Source organism: Jaculus jaculus, unplaced genomic scaffold, assembly GCF_020740685.1.
Source record: "Jaculus jaculus isolate mJacJac1 unplaced genomic scaffold, mJacJac1.mat.Y.cur mat_scaffold_35_1_3033546_arrow_ctg1, whole genome shotgun sequence".
Taxonomy (NCBI): Eukaryota; Metazoa; Chordata; class Mammalia; order Rodentia; family Dipodidae; genus Jaculus; species Jaculus jaculus.
Genome location: NW_025423491.1, coordinates 1,140,205 through 1,160,734, shown reverse-complemented (window position 1 = coordinate 1,160,734; position 20,530 = coordinate 1,140,205). Strand labels below are relative to the sequence as shown.

The window sequence follows — 20,530 nt, the reverse complement described above, 5'->3', positions numbered from 1 at the left end:
CCCTGCTTGTCAGCATGCCTGGTGTCCATCTTCCTCCACTTTCAGCAATGTGATGAAGCTGAGTATCCTCCTACTTTGAATGAAGAGTTCTTGAATCCCCACAATTTCCAGAGACGGAGCAGTGTAAAACTCCTGTCCAGAGAAAGGAACATTCGGTGGTCTTTCTTCCTCCAGTGCAGTGTAGATCACCTGGCACGTGACTGCTGTCAACTTGCAGCACAGTATCCATTTCAACAGGAGACCCTTCACTAGTTGATGAAGACACGTATTTGCTTATAGTGAATGTTCTATTTTCACTTTTCTTTTCATCTGCCAGAGGGCAGGGGCATTCATTCCTTTAAGAGATTCATGAAAGTCAATATTTTCTATTGTTTGTACTGACAAGATTACAAAAAATTTTGGAAAATTACCACTTCTCCTCTTATTACTTTTTAAACAGTTCTTATTTGTTCAAGAGAAATAGAGCATGTGGCAGATAGAGAGAGTAGGGGTGAGGCAAGGCCTCTAACCACTGCAAATGATCTCTAGACATAAATGCAACCTTGTGCAGCTGGCTCACATGGATCCTGGGAATCTTACCTATGTAAGATTTACCTATGTGGATTTGCAGGCATGTGCCTTAGTGGCTTAGCCATCTCTACAAGACCTACTTTTCTTTAAATGAATTTTTTAAATGAGAATTATCAGAAAATAGCAAGGAAAGATATATTTTCTGATTATAAAATGGACAAAGGTACAATTATGATACTATGTGGTACACGAAGCTTGTGTGAGAAGTTGTAACTGAGCACAAGGAAGTCTTTACAAGGATAACAATATAAACAAGAGCTCAACAAAAAGGGACACCAGCCACTTAGATAATAGACACTACACACATGGTGCCTATGAGTTCTAGAAACTTAAATAGAAAAGAAGAAAACAGATGAATGTAACCAGAGATAGTATCATATTACTTGTGAATGCCACTCTTACAGGACTGACATCACTGACCATAACCAATGACTCAGTGATGGGAGTGATATATCATGGTAGTGATAGATCAGTGATTCATGCCATATTTTGGTATTGTTTTCAAATGTAACAATGTTCAATATAAATGACGTTAAATGGAGCATAATCCCAGCAGTTGGGAGGCAGATGTGGGAGGATTGCTGTGAGTTTGAGGAAACCCTAAGACCACATGGTGCATTCCAGGTCACCCTTGGCTATAGAGAAACCCTACTTTGAAAAGCCAAAACCAAAAAGAGAAACAAAAAATAAACACCATGAACTCAGTACTGGGACCATAACCTTTCATTTCTGCAGTAAGAACAATTTATGTATCTCAAAGTAGGATATTATGGGGTGCAGAGATGGCTTAGTGGTTAAGGCACTTGCCTGCAAAGCCTAAGAATCTACAGGTTCAGTTCCTCAGGACCCATATAAGCCTGATGCACAATGAGACACATGCATTTGGAGCTCGTCTGCAGTGGCTGGAAGCCCAAGTACCCCCAATCTCAATCTCTCTCTTTCTGTCTACATATGTGTGTGTGTGTGTGTGTGTGTGTGTGTGTGTGTGTGTGTGTGTGTATTTTGTTGTTGTTGTTGTTTTGAGGTAGGGTCTCATTCTAGCCCAGGCTGACCTGGAATTCACTCTGTATTATCAGGGTTGCCTGGAACTCATGGCGATCCTCCTACCTTTGCTTCCTGAGTGCTGGGATTAAAAGCATGCACCACAATGCCTGGCTGTGTGTAACATATTTTTTAAGCATAACTAATTGAACAGATGAGACCTTTTCTCTCATTTATCTTAGCCTAGCAGAGAATCCTAGGTGGTTATAAATTCAGGTACATGCTGTAAGAAACAGATCACTATAGGCTGGGGAGATGTTTCAGAAGCTAAAGATATTTGTTTGCAAAGCCTGCCATCCTGGCTTGATTCCATAGCGCCCTCACTAAGCCTGCTCCCTATGTGCTGGAGTTCACCTGATGCGAAATGACTGTTCACTTGCACCACTGTGTCCATTTCTGCAGTAGAGGTCTCAGGTTTTGGCGTTTTCACCAATTTTCTCAATTCACATTTTGTAATTTCACTTTTATTTCCTTTCTCCAAAGGAAACACTCATTTTTGTAAGTTAATCATAGAAAACAGTGTTTTCTATTAATTTTACTCACTAACATTACAAAATAATTTGGGAAATTACAAAAATTCCCCTTTTTACATTTCTTAACCATTATTTGTTATTTATTATTTATTTTGAGAGACAGAGGAAAAGGGACAGAGAGAGAATGGGCAGACGAGGTTCTTGAGCCACTGTGAACATACATCAAATGCCTGTGCCCCCCTGTGTGCATGTGCGACACTGCATGTTTGCATCACTGTACCAGGCTACATGGGACCTGGAGATTGAGCAGGGGTTCTTAGGCTTCACAGGCAAATGCCTTAACCGCTAAGCTTTATAGTTATTAATTTGTCCTCATGAAAATGAGCTCAAAGTACAATGAATTTATCTTGGGAAAGAATAATTATCTAGCTTATATAATTGTCATGGTGGCATGTGTGTCAGGAATTGTGTACAGTAGCTGGATGCCCCTGTAGGCCCATTCATTCTTCCTCTCTCTCCCTCTTTTGTTCTCAAATAAATAAATAAATAAATAAGTACTTTTTTTTTTTTAAAAGAAGCAAGGGACTGAGGAGTAGGGACTGCATATAGACGTGGAGTGGCTCAGACTGGAGGCATTGGGTTGTAGGAGGTTGGTCAGGAGGTTCCTTGGTGGCTTCTTCCAAACTATAAGTTGCAGTCTTGGGGCCCTGGATTGGTTTCCCTTTTGACGTTTGGTTCACCTGTCCCCATTCTTTCCTGCACTCCTGCACAAGAGCACACTGACCGTGGCAGAGCTGCACCTGCTCCCAGAGCATTCCTGGCAGTGTGCATTGACCCAAACTCAAGCTCTAGCAGGATTCTGATAGGAAAGCTCTCTGATGAGGATGCTTAAATAATGGCAATTAAAAGAAATGCCCTGCTCTTTCTGCTTCCTAGTCCATATTTTAGGAATGCGACCTTAGAAGGTGTGGTGATTTGAATAGGTGGCCCCCAATATATTCAGTTCTTTATTGTTCTTAGTTTGCATCTGTAGCCACCTTGCTGGAGGCAATGTCACTGGGTGATCTTAAGGTGTGGTGGTGGGTTTCAGATTTCAATCTAAAGATATGTGAAGTGTACCTAGCTAGAGTTCCTGAAGTGTGCTGTGTGGCTTTTGATCTTTAGGCTTGTACTTCTCTCTCTCTGCTTGGTCCTGGGAAGGCAGGCCAACTTCTTCTGTCATTATGGAACTTCCCCTGGATCTGTAAGCTTCAATAAATATCCCTTCCTCCGTAGCTGTGCCTGGTCTGGAAGTTCATCTTAGTGAACCTTAAGCTGTGTGCTACAGAAGGTGTCCCAGGTCTTCCCCCAATCCACCTTCAGAAATAACTTCTTTGCGTCAATTTCTGTTTACATTCCATATACACATGGAGAAAATTAGAATGGTATCTACCACAAAATGAAAATTTTGTGACTTTAAAACACGAAAGTATATTTGTGGTTAACGAGCATCCATCCTCAGTAGGAAGAATCAGTTTAAGGTGGGAAGCGTTCAATTCAGTTTATAGTTTCAGGGTGTACAGTCCATGATGGTGAGGAGAGGATGTCAGCAGGAAACAGCTGGTGTGTCACATCATTACATTGGCAGGGAGGAAGTAGAAAAAAATCATCAGTGCCTGTGTTCAGTTGATTTCTCCTTTTTATACAGTCTAGGTCATGCCTGTGCATGGGATGTGACAGTTATATATATTTCTTTAATTAAAATATTTCATTTATTTTTTTCAGAGAGGGGGAGAGGAAGAGTCAGGTTGAGAGAGAAAGAATGGGTGCACCAGGACCACCAGCCACTGCAAACAATCTCCAGACACATGTATCACCCTGTGCTTCTTGCTTATGTGGCTACTGAGGAATTGAACTTGGGTCCTTGGGCTTTGCAGACAAGAATCAAGCCATTTCTCAGTACCTGGGATATGTATATTGAAGATGGGTCTTCGCACCTCAATGAACCACATCTATTTAATCCCTACCAAGTGACTCTAGGTCTTGTCAAGTCGACAATCAATATAAACCAACACTTCAATGCACTTTGCTTTCTATGGTTTTCAGCTGGCAGTGTGCTTATCAGAATACAGCCACACTGTAAGTCAAAGAGCATATGCTAACTTGGAGGCTGGTTGGGGGGGGCAGAGAAGGCCACTGTGCTTCTGCTACCTAAGTGCAGTCTAGAGGACCTGCATCCAGAAAGTGGGTGTGTGCTTATTGCTGAGCTGTCAGCACAAGAGCTCCCTAGAATATCTGCCACAGCCTACAGGAGCTGTCCATGAATACAGAATGCCAGGCCTCCCAGATGTGTTCACTCGTGTATACCTTCCACCCAGTTCCCCAGGTAGCTCACTGTATTTGTCTCCTGTGGAGGTATACCAACCAGCTTCTTCATGGTGCTGAGGGGGAAGGAGTACATGGCGATCACAACTAGTAATAATTTTAGGTCTGGTGAGATAGCTCAGCAGATAAGACACTTGCCTGCAAAGCCAAACAGCTGGGCTTCAAATCTGTACTACCCTCTCAAAGCCAGATGCACACTGGTGTGTGTGTCCATAGTTTGTTTGCAGTGGCTGGAGTCCCTGGCATGCACATTCTCCCCCCACCCTCAACCCCTCTCTACTCTCTTTCTCCCTCCGCTTGCAAATAAATAAATACAATACTAAAATTAATAACAATTTCAATGTAAAGAAATAGGAAATAGATCGGGAGAGATGCATCAGTGGGTCAAGTGCTCACCAGGCAAAAATGAGTACTTTAGTTCAAGTTATCAGAACACACATAAGGTTAGATATATTCTAAGCATCTGTAATACCAGATAGCATCGTCCCCAGGAAGCACATGAGCTAGATAGCCTGCTAAACAACTGCAAACAGAAACCCTGCACTGAGGTGATGGTGAGCACTGAAATCCAAGGTTGTCCTCTGACCTCCACACACACACCATGACACACGTGAACCTGCATTTACACACACACACATGCACACATGTAGGCAATGTTCTGATTGGTCTAGCATGTTTGTTTTGTTTAGTTTTTTGAGGTAGTGTCTTTCTGTATGCCAGACTGGCAATGTAGTCTCAGGCTGACCTTGATGACACAGTGAGCATCCTCCCTCTGATACCCAAATTCTGGGATTAAAGGTGTGCACCACAATGCCAGCTGCCCTAATGTGTTTTAAATCTGTTTTATTATTGGGCTTCCATGGTGGGCAGTATTGTGACCTCAGAACTGCTTACCTTTCCTGGTATCTTTGTGGGGGAGAGCAGAGGAAATATCATTGTCTTCAAACATTTAATTTAATTTATTTATTTAATCATGACATTATTATTATTTGTATGTTAGTTTTCTGGCTGTTTTAGGGCTTGAATCCAGAGTCTTCTGCTGACATCCACCCTGATAGCCTGTTACTAATGATGATCAGTACAACACATTTTGAGGGCTGGAGATTCAGCACAGTGGTAAAGCACCTACCTCACATGTGTAAGGCCATTGGCATGATCCCCCGCACACACACACACACACACACACACACACACACACACACACACACAGCATATGATATAATTAGGGCTGGAGAGATGGCTTAGCAGTTAAGACCAGGCTTGATTTGATTCCCCAGTACCCATGGGGGTCCTGACATGCCTATTCTTTCTTTATCTCCCTTTTCTCATCTCTCATAAAGAAACACACACACACACACACACACACACACACACAAACACACACATATATACATAAATATGTGCTATTATATTTTATATTAAATATCATGATACCTTATTATATGTAATAATATCGACTATAAATTACTCTCTATGTATAAATAGTAGTATCTTATATATACATTAGCATATATAGAAATCTCCATGTTAGTATGTAAGCAGATACACAGTATCCTAAAACAACACTTACGGAAGGAAGATAAACACATCAGGTGCAGGTTTAAACCTAACCATGCTTTACACTCCCCCCTCCACTGTCTTCCTGGCACTCTCCAAGACTGAAGATGACTGTGGAAATCTAAAAAGGAGGCTTGAGATCTGAACTGTCCATAGTGGTGATAGTCATCTTTGCCTTGTTATAGGGGCTTCCCTCCTTTCTTCCTCCATCTCTCCCTCTCTCCCTCCCTCCCTTTCTTTCTTTCTTCCTTCCTTCATTCCTCAAAAAACCACAACAAAAAAAAATAAAGAATCCAAGTCAAATCAAATTCCAAAATCAACTTAAAATACCTAGGCTGATATTACTAAGACTTTTCAACTTGCTTCTTTTGGGCTTTTTTATTTGTGTATACATGTATGATGTATGCATGTATGTATAGGCAAGCAGGCATGTGCATGTGCACGTAGAGGTCAGAGGACAAGCTGAAGATGTGGGTCCTATCATTCCACCTGTGTTTATACAGGAGCTCTCCTGCTTGCTTCCTCCAACCCCAGACTAGCAAGACCACGTGCTTTAGGTTCCTCCTGACTCTGCCTCTTATTGCCCTAAGTTCAGTGAGATCACAGAAGCATCTGCCACTTGTACCTTTCTTTATGTGGGTGCTGGGGACCCACACTGGTCAGCAAACTTATGGAGTTATCTCCCTGGTTTCTTTCTTCTTCCTTCTTTCATGTTCCTCCTCCAACTTAAATGTAGCATAAGGAGAAAGAGTTCTAGGGACTGGAGTATAATCCAGCAATCAAGGCACTTGCCTGCAAAAGCCTAAAGACCCAGATTCCATTCCTTGTGACCCATATAAGCCAGATGCACAAGTTGGCACACGCATCTGGAATTTGTTTGCAGTGGCTTGATATCCTGGTGTGCCCATTTTCTCTCTCTAACTCTCTCAAGTAAATAATAAATAATTTTTTAAAAAAAATATTGAGGCCCAAATCTAGAAAGAAAGAAAAAAAAGGCATCTGGGAAGGGATTCTCCAGGTCTTTTTTTCCTCTATCCTACACCACAATCTTGCTTTTAATAGCCAAAGAGAGCCCAAAGATAGAAAAGTGGTTGAGATATTATGAGCAATGGGAGTTTCAATCACAATAGTAAATACTTGAGATAAATTTCATTTTATTCATTTATTTTTTACGAGAATAAGAGAGAAGTAGGCATGGTGGTGCATGACTTTAATCCCCGTACTTGGGAGGAAGAAGTAGGAGAATGGCTGTGAATTTGAGGCCACCCTGAGAATACAGACTGAATTCCAGGTGATCCTGCACTATAGTGAGACCCTACCTCAGAAAGATAGAGGGGGTAGATATTTATAGAGAAAAAATGGGCACACCAAGGCCTCTAGCCACTGCAATCAAACTCTGGATGCATGCACCACCTTCTGCATCTGGGTTACATAGGTCTGGGGAAATTGAACCTGGGTCTTTTGGCTTTTCAGGCAAGTGCCTTAACCTTTAGGCTATCTTCTATTCTGAGGTAACTTTTCAACCTCTCAAGAGAAAGGGTTAGTCTGGATTAAAATTCTGACAGTTTCGGGCTGGAGACATGGCTTAGTGGTTAAGCGCTTGCCTTTGAAGCCTAAGGACCCCGGTTCGAGGCTCCATTCCCCAGGACCCATGTTAGGCAGATGCACAAGGGGGCGAACGCATCTGGAGTTCGTTTGCAGTGGCTGGAAGCCCTGGCGCGCCCATTCTCTCCCTCTCTCTCTCTCTTTCTCTCTCTCTCTCTCTTTGTCGCTCTCAAATAAATAAATAAAAATAAACAAAAATAAAAATTGAGAAAACTCTGACAAGTCCAATCCAAAATCAATTGTCCTTGTTGGTGTGGACTTGTGTTACTACAGACAGTATGTCAGACATGTGCAAAGAAGCAGTACCCCTCACCTCAAGCCCTGGAGTAAAAAGAAAGGAAAAGGTCTGGAGAGATGACTTATTGCTTAATGTGTTTGCTTGCAAATTCTGAAGACCCAGGTTCAATTCCCTAGTACCCATGTAAGCCAGATGCACAAGGTGGTACATGTGTCTGAGTTTCATTGCAGTGGCTAGAGGCCCAGGTGAACCCATTCTCTCTTTAACTATCTCTCTCTCTTTTGCATAAAGAAATAAATGATTTTTTAAAGAGAGAGAGGAATTGACAACATTTCACAATCATCTCTAAAGACAGACTCTCCAGAACTCACTAAGACCTTTCCTGTTAAAGATTCCACCATTGGGAAGCATTACTCTGAGGAAAGCTCTTTAAGACATTGGCCTTTGGGAATATTTGTGATCTCAGCTATAGAACATGTCTTCATAGTTGAGGATTTTAGGGAGGTGTCAAACAGATGGGTGAAAAATGCAACCCATGTCAGGTGGCCCAGAACACCTTGCTATCCATGTGGACTGTGTGTGTGAGAGAGAGAGAGAGGAAGGGAGAGAGAGAGAGAATAGTGCAATAGGGCCTGTTGCCACTGTAAATGAACTCCAGATACATATGTATGGGAGGATTGGTCCCAGGACATCAGGTTCTCTGGGTAAGGGTGAGGGGAAGGTCTGTGAGCTGCAAAGATTCTGCTTTATGATATCTGCATCCTAGGTACCAGGAATCCCTCCATCTGTTCCCTGGGTATGTGTGGGGTGGGACACAGGTTCTGTGAAGTGCAAAGTCCCTGCTTCAGCACAGCTGCACCCTAGTGGCCATGCAAAAGACACAGCTGTCACCTCAAAGGGGATTAGGGATTGTTTAGTCTAGGGCCAAATATGAGTGACCATGGTCCAGGGACATAGATTTAAGTTACCTATATTCTATGTTCAAATGTGTTAACAGTTTCATGAAGTTTTTATAGTTTCATAAATCAAGTCATAAGTCAAGGTGCTTTTCAAATACATTGTTTGACCACCAGGTAGGAGGATTTTTAGCAAAGCATGGAAATCTCCACCATGGGCTTCGGATACTATGTGAAGACATTTTTATTCCTTGGGTTGTGGAAGCTGGTGGTCTGTCAGTACACACAGCTGCATCTCAGGTCTCAGGAGCTGTTGCATCTACTCTCTGAGTGTTTGGGGTTGCACAGGGTGTATTAGCTGCAAAGTCCCTGCTTCAGTACAGCTCCACCTCACTCATCTTCTGCCAGCCCCCCTCCCTTCCTGACCAGTGGATGGCTCCGGCCTCCCCCGCCTCACAGGCAAGTGGAACCTTCCGTGACGTCACAGTGCTGCGGCTCAACCAGAACACGCTTAGGGAAACAGTCAACTTTAAAACGGCGGGAGCGCGGAGTTCTTTCTCCTGAACCTCTCCAGCAGCTCGGCGGGGCGGAGGAGGTAGCAGTGGCGTGTCTGAGGCCAAGGAAAGCACTCAGCAAACTGTAAAGTGAAAGGCAGAGGCGTGAGCAGTGCGGAGGAAGCAGCGGAGTTCCTTTTCCCGAGACTGTCCCTCGGAATGGCAGAGGAGGCGGCCGTGGCGGGTCTGTGCGGGAGCGAGGGCGTGAGCGCTCCGCAGCAGGTAGGGGGATCGCGCTGGGCTGAGGGGCCGCAGGGCTACCCCGGATTCTCTGTGAGAAACCCGGGGATGGGCTGGCCTCGGCTCTCACCCAGTTCCAGAGCTCCACCCTGGAACATGAATCCATCCACACAGACAACACACACACACACACACACACACACACATACTCATGCCTTCCTCCCGCCCGCCCCCCCCCCCAAGAAAATCTGGGTGTGGTGCACTCCTGTAACCCCAGTGGGAGGGTGAGGTAGGAGTGATAAGGGTTGAGGGCAAGTCTAGATCATATAGAGACCCTGTCTCAAAACACAAGACCAAAAAGAAAAAGAGAGTGGGAGATAAAGGGAAGAAGGAAAGGAAAGAGGAAAGTGAGAGAGGAAGAAAAAATGGATAAAGGAAATTTGGGAAAAAAGGAGCAAAGGAAGGATGGAAAACAGGGATAAAGGGTGAATAATGGAGGGAAGTAATGAAGGTGGGAAGGAAAAAGGGGAAAGTGAGAAGAAGGAAGGAAAGAAAAAGAGTGGCAAGCAGAGAATATAAGGAAGAAAGGGAGAAAAATGGAAAGAAAAGAAGAAAAGAAGGAAGGTGGGAGTGAAGGGAAGAAACAAAGAAGGTGGGCAAGAGTAATGGAAGGAATGAGGCAGACTGGGAGAGAAAGAAGGAACGGAGAAACAAAGGGAAGGTGAGAAAGGGAGCATGAAACGAAGGAAGAGTAAGGGAAGCAGGTCAGGGCTGCAGAACCGAGGCCTGAGTGCAATCAATCCCTGTGGGTTGACCATGTTGCTGTCAGGCACACACAGTGGGCATGTGGGATCTTCTGGCCAGGAGTCACCTTGTCCCATGAGGCCTCCTCAGGCCCCAGGAGCACTGCATCTGCTCTATGGGTAAGTGGAATGAAAGATCCCTGTGAGCTGCAAAATCCCTGCTTCAATACAGCTGCATCCCACTCACTTCTGAAGGCCACCTTCCAGTTAGGAATTGTGGATGCATCTTCCCCCTCATGCCTGGGGCAGGTGGAACAGCCCTGATGTCACAATGTTGCAGATCTTCCAGGACATTGCACAAATTTTAACCTTAAGGTGGGGAGGGGCAAATGGTGTGGAGGTGGCAGCAGAGTTCATTTTCCTGGGCCTCTGTTTGGTGAGATGATGGTGGAGGAGGCGAGGATGGTGATCTGCTTGTAAGTCAGACCTCTCAGCATCAGGTAGGAGGGTCAGACCAGGTAAAGGGGCCATGTGAGCTTCCCAGTGGCACTGTAAGAACCCCTGTTGGCCAGGCCACAGTCCAAAGCCAGCTCCTGTGTGCCACCCACGAGTGTATGCACCTGTCCATGCCAATTTTGTAATCACCGTGTGATGTGCCTTACAGACACTGTCTTCATTTTCCTGTGTATATGGCCAGAAAGTAAAAATCAATAGTGTTAAGATACTAAATGCTAGAAGGAAAAGCAAGAAGGAGAATAAGTGAAGTCTTGGCTTTACTAGCCTCTGGTCTTAACTCAAAATTTGAAGTTTTCAGAATGAGAAACGAATATCCAACACTACTGAGTGTGATTAAGAATTTTTGGAATGTCGTAAGTTTAATAAGCTCACTCTAGTGTGGAATACATCACTCCAAGCCCTTCTGTTTTTAAAGTTTGTGTTGAGTAATCTGCTGTGTTCCTGATGGGCTTGCCTTTGTAGATAACTTGGTTTTTCCCTCTAACTGCTTTCAATATCTTTCTTTGGTTTGTGTGTTTGGTACTTTGATAATAGTAATATGACAAGGAGAGGTTCTTTCCAGGTTTTGTCTGGTTGGTGTTCTAAAGGATTTCTGGATCTGCATTGGCCCCTGTTTCCCAATTTGGGGCAACTTTTCTTCTATGATTTTGTTGAAGACACCTACTATGCCTTTGGGGTAAAATTCTTCTCCTTCTACTATACACTGAATTCTTATGTTTGATCTTTTCATAGTGTCCCGAATATCTTGAAATTCCCATTCATACTCTCCTATTAGTTTGTCTTTCTCTTTGTTGGATTGCATTAGATCTGCCACCTGGTCTTCTAGCTTAGAAATTCTGTCCTCTCCTTCATCCATTCTACTGGTGAGATTTTCTACAAATTTTTTTATTTCATTAACTTTTTTTCATGATTATTTCTATTTCCTTATTTATGTCTTGTATTGACCCCTTTATTTCATTAAATTGGTGTCCTATGTCTTCTTGGATTCCTTTAGTTTCCTCTTTCATTCCATTGATTTCTTCTTTGAGTTCTATGAGCATGTTTATAATCATTCTTTTTTTTTATTAACATTTTCCATTATTATAAAATATATCCCATGGTAATTCCCTCCCTCCCCACCCTCACACTTTCCCATTTGAAATTCCATTCTCCATCGTATTACCTCCCCATTACAATCATTGTAATTACCTATATACAATATCAACCTATTAAGTATCCTCCTCCCTTCCTTTCTCTACCCTTTATGTCTCCTTTTTACCTTACTGGCCTCTGCTAATAAGTATTTTCATTCTCACGCAGAAGCCCAGTCATCTGTAGCTAGGATCCACATATGAGAGAGAACATGTGGCACTTGGCTTTCTGGGCCTGGGTTACCTCACTTAGTATAATACTTTCCAGGTCCATCCATTTTTCTGCAAATTTCATAACTTCATTTTTCTTTACCACTGAGTAGAACTCCATTGTATAAATGTGCCACATCTTCATTATCCACTCATCTGTTGAGGGACATTTAGGCTGGTTCCATTTCCCAGCTATTATAAATTGAGCAGCAATAAACATGGTTGAGCACGTACTTCTAAAGAAATGAGATGAGTCCTTTGGATATATGCCTAGGAGTGCTATAGCTGGGTCATATGGTATATCAATCTCTAGCTGTTTTAGGAACCTCCACACTGTTTTCCACAATGGCTGGACCAGATTGCATTCCCACCAGCAGTGTAGAAGGGTTCCTATAATCATTCTTTTGAAATCTTTCTCAGGCATTTCCTCTAACTCATTCTCACTGGAGGTCAGTTCTGATGCATTAATACTCTTTGGTAGGTTTATATTGTCTTGATTTTTGATGTTTCTTATATATATTTCATCTTGGATTACTTTAATGCTTGAATTTTCTAGTTAGCTACAGTACTATTAGATGTATCAATCAATCTCATGTTATATCTCTTCAGGGTAGGAGGTTAAGGTGCTAGGTGTGGCTCTCCAGACTCTGAGAGTACCTACAAAGTGACCCTAGGTGTTGGGTTTGCCTGCTATGAGAGTATTCAAGTAGGCTAAGTGGAACAAAACACAGGCAGATTGTAAAATTTAGTTAAACAATGTACACTTTCAATGAAAAATAGCACAAGAGTATTTATGCAAGAGTAGGTATTATGACAACCAGATACTCTGTCAACAAGGAGGTTAAGATATCTGGTCTGCACAAGGTTCCAAATTAGCTTGTGACCAAGTGAGACCCTTCCCTAATGTACAACAGAAGAGGAAACAAAGCCACTATAAATCAAGAAGCAACAAATAACAAGCCCAAAATATAGAATTGCTCATCTGTACATCCATCAGATTTAAATATAATTTATCCTGATATGGAAGGTGCAATTAGCACTTCCAGTTCAGGCCTGTATACCAGGCTTATTTGGTGGACACTGACCTGGTGTAATTCCTGTTACCTTCTGGGATGATTTTGGTCTCAGTTTTGTTGCACTCCTGCTTGAGTCTCTGTTTGGTGCCGTGTGGGCTCAGGTAGGCTGACTGGGTTGTTGGATCACTGCTCTGGTCACCCATGCTGCGTGCTGTGATGTCCTGCTGGTCTCTGGTGCTTGCTGGTGCTTGTGCTGGCGGTGGTGGAGGGGAGGCTGTTGATGGTGGCTCTAGGTCTCTTGCTGGTCTATGTGATCCTCTACCTCATGATCTGCTCCTCTGTTGTGCACTGTTCTCCCTTCACATTTCTTTTTTTTTTTTTTAATTTTTTTTGTTTATTTTTATTTATTTAAGAGCAACAGACAGAGAGAGAAAGAGGGAGACAGAGAGAGAGAGAGAGAGAGAATGGGCGCGCCAGGGCTTCCAGCCACTGCAAACGAACTCCAGACATGTGCGCCCCCTTGTGCATCTGGCTAACGTGGGACCTGGGGAACCGAGCCTCGAACCGGGGTCCTTAGGCTTCACAGGCAAGCGCTCAACCTCTAAGCCATCTCTCCAGCCCATCCCTTCACATTTCTTGAGTTTGCAAATAAATCTGGTATGAGTGGAAAATACCCTCACCTGGCTTTTCCTGCTACTCAAGCTGAGCCTGGCAGCTGTGGCCGTTCAGACCCGGTGCTGCTGCTGCTGCTGGAGCTGCTTCTGCCTGTCTATGTGGGCTTAGAATACTCTGGATCTCTCCTACTTCTCTGCTGCCATTGTTAATTTTTTACACACCTTACTTTTTAGTAGAATAGTGTTTTTGCTGTTTTTATCGGGGTGGAGGGGGGTTCTCCCTTAGGCTACTTTGGTGTGGTTCCTATGCTGCCATCTTAACCAGAAGTTCTGATTTCTTGATTATATCCATTTTGTGAAAAGTGGGATGGGATTCTCAGAATTGTTTAAGTTACATTTCCCTAATAATAAATATGTTGCATATGTTTTATTTAGATATTCATTGGCTTTTATTTTTTCTCTAAAAGAATGTTTAATTTTTTGCAAGAAGAGAGAGAGGGGTGGGGAGAAATATGCATGTGAGGTCCTCTTACTACTGCAAACAAATTCCAGATGCATATGACACTTTGTGCATTTTGGTTTACAAGGGCATTGGGGAGTTGAATGTAGATCAGTGGGCTTTCGAGCTTGACAAGCAAGCAAGCTCCTTTAACTGTTGAGCCATTTCTCTATGTCATGTGTTATATTTTAGCTGGATTATTTGTAGTATCTACAACTATATGCTACTGTCCCAGCTGATGGACATTTGGGACCTAATGCCTCCTGAAAATAGTGTATTGTGGCAGGCAGGCTTATGAGTTATAGCTAGTTTCCCCTAGCCGGTGTGTGGCATAGTCTTCTCTTCCTGTTTTCCACCTGATGTTGGCAATCATAGAGCTTCCCCTCAAGCCTGTAAGCCAAAATAAACATTTTTGTTTTCTCAAAAGCTATTCCTGGTCAGGTGATTTCTGTCAGCAATGTGAACCTGACTGCAAGAGTAAACGTGGTACCAGACAAGTGGGATTGCTGCTACACACATGACTGTGTTTTTGGCCTTTTGAATCTTATTTTCAAGAGGAATGTGGAAGGCGTTGAAACATTCGCCTAAGACACCTTGCAGTACTGTAATATCAGCTTGATGGAATATTCTTGTCAGAGTGGGTCCTGGTGACCTGGTGGTGGGGCAGGGAGAGGAGCCTGGTGATTGTGTGGTCTTGGAGGCAGGTAGCTGGCAGTAGGATAGGATGGTGCTGACTCAAAGGGGATGGAATGGGAGGATGAGACAGTGTGGGCCCAGTGTGGATCTGGTGTTATGGAAAAGGTAACATGGATCTGTTGATGTAGTCATGGACCTGGTGGCAGGAACTCGGTGGCACCCCAGTGATGTGCATCCAATAGCATGAACCCAGTGACATGGACCTGATATTGCAGACCCAGTGACAAACCAACTGTTGTGGACCCAGTGGAATGGACCCTGTGGCGCAGCCCCAATGGAGCAGACCCAGTGACACAGTCCCATTGGCTATGTTGAGGCTGCAGCAGTTTGGAGGATGGTATGGCAGTCTTGGTGGTGGTGAAAGAGAGGACAGCCATGGGACGGAGGTAAGAATGAGAGCCAGTTGGCACAGGGAAATGAGAGATGTGCCTGGCCTGGAATCTTTGGACCTGTAGATGATGCAGGAGAAAAATTGTATATGGTGTGGGGGCTGGTGTAATGGATGGGTCAACTGCTTGAGGGATTTGGGGGACTGGTTGGCTACTTGAGGGTGTGTGAATCAGTGGATTTCCTGCTGTATCCCTGCACCCTCCCACTGGAGGTCTGCTATGACCTGTTGACCCTAAAACCCTACAGATCTTGCCTATTATTTCTTGAGAATACATTCCTAATGGTTACTTGAATGAGCTTTTCTGTAACTTTGACTGTGGTTATGCTTTATGGGTAATTTCGTTGAAATGGTCATATTTTCTCTCTCTCTCTTTCTGTCTGTCTCTCTCTCTCTCTGTGTGTGTGTGTGTGTATGTGTGTGTTAGCACAGATGTGGCTCTTCACTTTCCATCTGGTTGGAGGCAGGATTTTTTTTCACCTCTGTGACTGCCAAAATTATCTGGCCAGTAAGCATTTGAGAGATTCTCTTGTGCATGCCTCACATTTTGTGTAGTCACACTGTGATTACAGACATTAGCTGCAGCATCTGGCTTTTTCCTTGGGTTCCAAGGATCCAACATCAGTTACTCCCCCCTGTCCCCTTCTTTCACACCTGGTTTTATCATGTAACATCAAACTTTTTCCTGCCTCAGCCCACTAAGTTCTTTCTTATAGGCATGCATATTTGCTCAAATTCTTGTAAGCAGATTTTACTAGTATTTTGAATATATATTCCTCCCTCTTTTTTTACCTCACAATTTCTTGTGGGTATTTGAGCTTTTTATTTCATACATAGCAATCTATGGACTCCAATTCTAAGCTGTGAATGTGGATCTGTAACAGAGAGCTTTCCAGTCATGTATGATGTCCTGGGTCCAATCCTCACCAAAAAGGAAAGAAAAATATATTGATATGGCCCTTTACATTCATGTATTATTTGAATTTATGTATGTTTCATATTTTTTGAGATTAATCTCTAATTTTTTCAGATTTTTTGTTTCATCAAGGGTATTCCTTTAAGTAATAGTTGTGGTGGTGGGAGGGGCTTGAGTAGGCACACCTGTGTTTTTGGCAACTCCAATGGAAATGGAAACCCAGATACTTGTGCCACTTTTTGTATGGGGGGGGTGAAGATTTGAGCCTTGGCTTTGTAGGCATGTGCCTTTAACCAGTGAGCCATCTCCCTAGCACCTTCATCATGAGGCTTCTTTAGTAAAATTGTCTTTTTCTACAAGCATGTGGTGTTTCATAGTGCAGTGACAGTAGTGTTTGGTCCTTTTACCTTGTGTGCTATGGATACATTAGCAGTTTTACCCACTGTAGGTTTTGAAAATTTCTCATAATCTCTTTTCACCTCTCTTGGTTCCCATTCTAGTTTTCTGTCTTATACAAATACCACATATATCCAGACATGTACACAGGTACAAAGAATAAAAGCTAGGATCCATATATGGGCAAGCATATGCATTGTTAGTTCTTTGAGTCTGAGTAACATCACTTTATATGAAAAGTTCCAGGGCGGGAGAGATGGCTTAGTGGTTAAGCGCTTGCCTGTGAAGCCTAAGGACCCCAGTTTGAGGCTCTATTCCCCAAGACGCACGTTGGCCAGATGCACAAGGGGGCGTATGTGTCTGGAGTTCATTTGCAGTGGCTGGAGGCCCTGGCACGCCCATTTTCTCTATACATCTGCCTCTTTCTCTGTCTGTTGCTCTCAAATAAATAAATAATATTTAAAAAAGAAAAGAAAAGTTCCAGATGAACACATTTTTCTGTCTTCTTAACTTTACCTATTTTTAATTTTTATATTTCTCTTTTTTAAAATCTTAGTTTTAATTATAGGCAAATAATCATCAAATTAAATATACACAGAATAATAATCCCAACATTCAAGAGGCTAAGGAAGAGATTAGCATGTTCAAGGGCATCCTGGGTTACAGAGCAAGACCTTGTCTTTAAATAAAAGTGAAAACCAAAGTACATGTGCCAACAACAGTAAGCATGTAAAAATACATCTGTTACCAGCATAATAGGAATGGGGAAATCATAGCATCAAACCAGAAGAGGGACTAGTTAGAATGAAGTAATTCAGTGGACAGGGGATTTGGGAGGGGAAAAAGAGAGTATTGGTGTGGATTATGGTCATGGTCTTTTGTTTATATTTATGGAAGTTGTTAATAAAAAGTTAAAACCTTTTTTGTTTTAAACAAATACATAGAAACACTATGGTATGGTCACTAGCACAGTTAAAATGTATAAGATTAAGGACTTGCATGATGTGTAGTAGTCTAACTTCCCATTTAGTGGGGGGAGTGCAAAATGGTGAAGCCAGTGTGGAAAAGTTTACAGTTCATTGAAACATAAACTTAGTTTGTGACCCAGAAATAACATTTATAGGTATTCATGCAAATATGCAAGCCCCTCCAAAAAATGTATCTCCACACTAACACCCAGAAGTGTTTTGTTTATAGCATATTCCTAGATGCCGCAAATGGGAGGCAACACAAATGTCCAAGAACCTGGTTTACCACCTCTTGGTCCCAAGTCCTTTGCTGTTTTGATCTTAGAGGGAAGGCCAGACAAGGACCAGTCAGGGTCTCTAGGTCTAAATGAGATCGTGGGCAGTAAAAAGAGCCAGCTTCTTATACAGGTATCAATATGGATAACTCTTTTTAAAAAATCACTTTTATGTCTTTTATTTTATTGCATTTATTTATTGACAACTGCCATAATTATAGACAATAAACGATGGTAATTCCCTCCACCCCACTTTCCCCTTTGCAGCTCCAGCTTCCATCACATCCCCTCCCCCTCTCAAGTAGTCTCTCTTTTATATTAATACCATCAACTTTTCCCATTATGTTGGTCTTTTGTATGTTGTGTCAGGCATTATGAGGTCATGGATATTTAGGCCATGTTGTCCTGCTGTTCAAATTCATCCTTATTCCCAACAAATTTCATAGTCCATCCAGTATAGTTATTGTGAGCTAGCTTTTTGTAAATTATAATACTCTACGAAATACTAGGAAGCCCTAGTGGGTCAAATTTTTGCTTAGTATTTCAAATGTAATAAGTTTACTTTTATTTCTCAGAATTGAAAACTCAGCACAAAATGCAGTGGCCACAGACTGATGATTTTAAACAATTCCAGAACACTGTTTACCAGAAGTTACATCAGACATATTATCAAGGAACAAACACAGGTGACAAGCTGTTTGAATGTAGGACAACTTTTATCTCCAAGTCACACGTCACTAATCATCAGAGAACTCAAACAGGGAACAAACCTTGTGACTGTAATGTATGTGGAAAAGCTTACCTTGCCCAGTCACATCTCACTATGCATTATGAAACTCCTACAAGTTATAAGCCAAACGAATGTAGCAAATGTGGGAAAGTGTTCAAGTCCAAGTCACATCTCAATAAGCCATATGAATGTACTGCATGTGGGAAAGCCTCCATTATAAACTCAGATCCTAATAAGCATCAGAATATTCACACAGGTGAGAACCCTTATGAATGTAATGAATGTGGAAAAGCTTAAATCACCCAGTCACCTCTCACTGTGCATCATCGAGCACACACAGGTGAAAAGTCATATGGATACACTGAATATGGGGAAGCTTTCATGTCCATGTCACAGCTCACCAGTCATCAGATAATTCATATAGGAGAGAAGCCATATGAATCTATTGAATGTGGAAAGGGCTTCATCTGCAAGTCACATGTGACTAATCATCATAGAACTCACACAGATAAGAATCCATATAAATGTATTGAATGTGGAAAATGCTTCATCTATAATTCAGATCTTATTAGCCATCAGAGAAGTCACACAGGTGAGAAGCCATATGAATGTACTGAATGTGGGAAAGACGTCATCCACAAGTCACTTCTTATTAGGCATCAGAGAACTCACACTGGTAAGAAGCCATATGAATGTACTCAATGTGGGAAAGCATTCTTCTACAAGTCAGGTCTCCCTAATCATCAGAGAACTCACACAGATGAGAAGCCAAATGAATGTACTGAGTGTCAGAAAGCTTACATCTCCAAGTCACACCTAATGAATCATTGCAGTACTCATACAAGTGAAGCACCATATAAATGTACTGAATGTAGGAAACCCTTCATCACCAATTCACAGCTCACTATTCATCAGAGAACCAACAAAGGTGGTAAACAATATAAATGTATTCAATGTGGAAAAGGCTTCATCCGCAAGACAGATCTCACAAGACATCAGAGAAGTCACACTGGTGAGAAGCCATACGAAAATACTGAATGTGGGAAAGCCTTCATCTGCAAGTCACATCTTAATAGGCATCAGAGACGTCACACAGGTGAAAAGTCACATGAATGTACTGAATGTGGGAAAGCCTTCATCTGCAAGTCACATCTTAATAGGCATCAGAGACGTCACACAGGTGAAAAGTCACATGGATGTACTGAGTGCCAGAAAGCTTTCCTCTTCAGGTCAGACCTAATGATTCATTGGAGAATTCATTCAGGTGAGAAGCCACATGAATGTATTGAATATGGGAAAGTGTTCATCACCAATTCACAGCTCACTATTCATCAGAGAACCCACACAGGTGATAAACCATATAAATGTATTCAATGTGGAAAAGGCTTCATCTGGAAGACAGATCTCACAAATCATCAGAGAAGTCACACAGGTGAGAAGCCATATGTATGTATTGTATGTGTAAAAGCTTTTATCTTCAAGTCACATCTTATTAGGCATCAGAGAATTCACACAGGTGAGAAGCCATATGAGTGTACTAAATGTGGAAAAGCCTTCATCTGCAAGTCACATCTTATTAGGCATTAGAGAAGTCACACAGGTGAGAAGTCATATAAATGTACCGAATGTGGTAAATCTTTCATCTGCAAGTCACATCCTATTAGGCATCAAAGAACTCACACAGGTGAAAAGCCATGTGAATGAACTGAATGGGGGAAAGCTTTCATCTATAAGTCATTGCTAACCAGCTAACAGAATTTATATATGTGAGAAGCCATGTCAAAGTAATGAATGAAGGAAAGGTTTCCTTGCAAACAAAGAGTTTAGGAAACATAATGGAATTCATACGTATGTACTAAATGTGTCAATTGCTTCATCTTCAAGACACATCACACTTTATGCTACAGAAATCACTCAAGTTTAAAGATATATGAGTGTACTTAATGTGGGAGAGC

The 20,530-nt window shown here is 42.3% G+C and overlaps 1 pseudogene; it reads left to right on the top strand.

Moving 5' to 3' along the window:
* Nucleotides 1–9,457: 9,457 nt before the first annotated feature.
* LOC123457294 lies at nt 9,458–20,279 on the top strand (annotated as a pseudogene).
* Nucleotides 20,280–20,530: the final 251 nt, after the last annotated feature.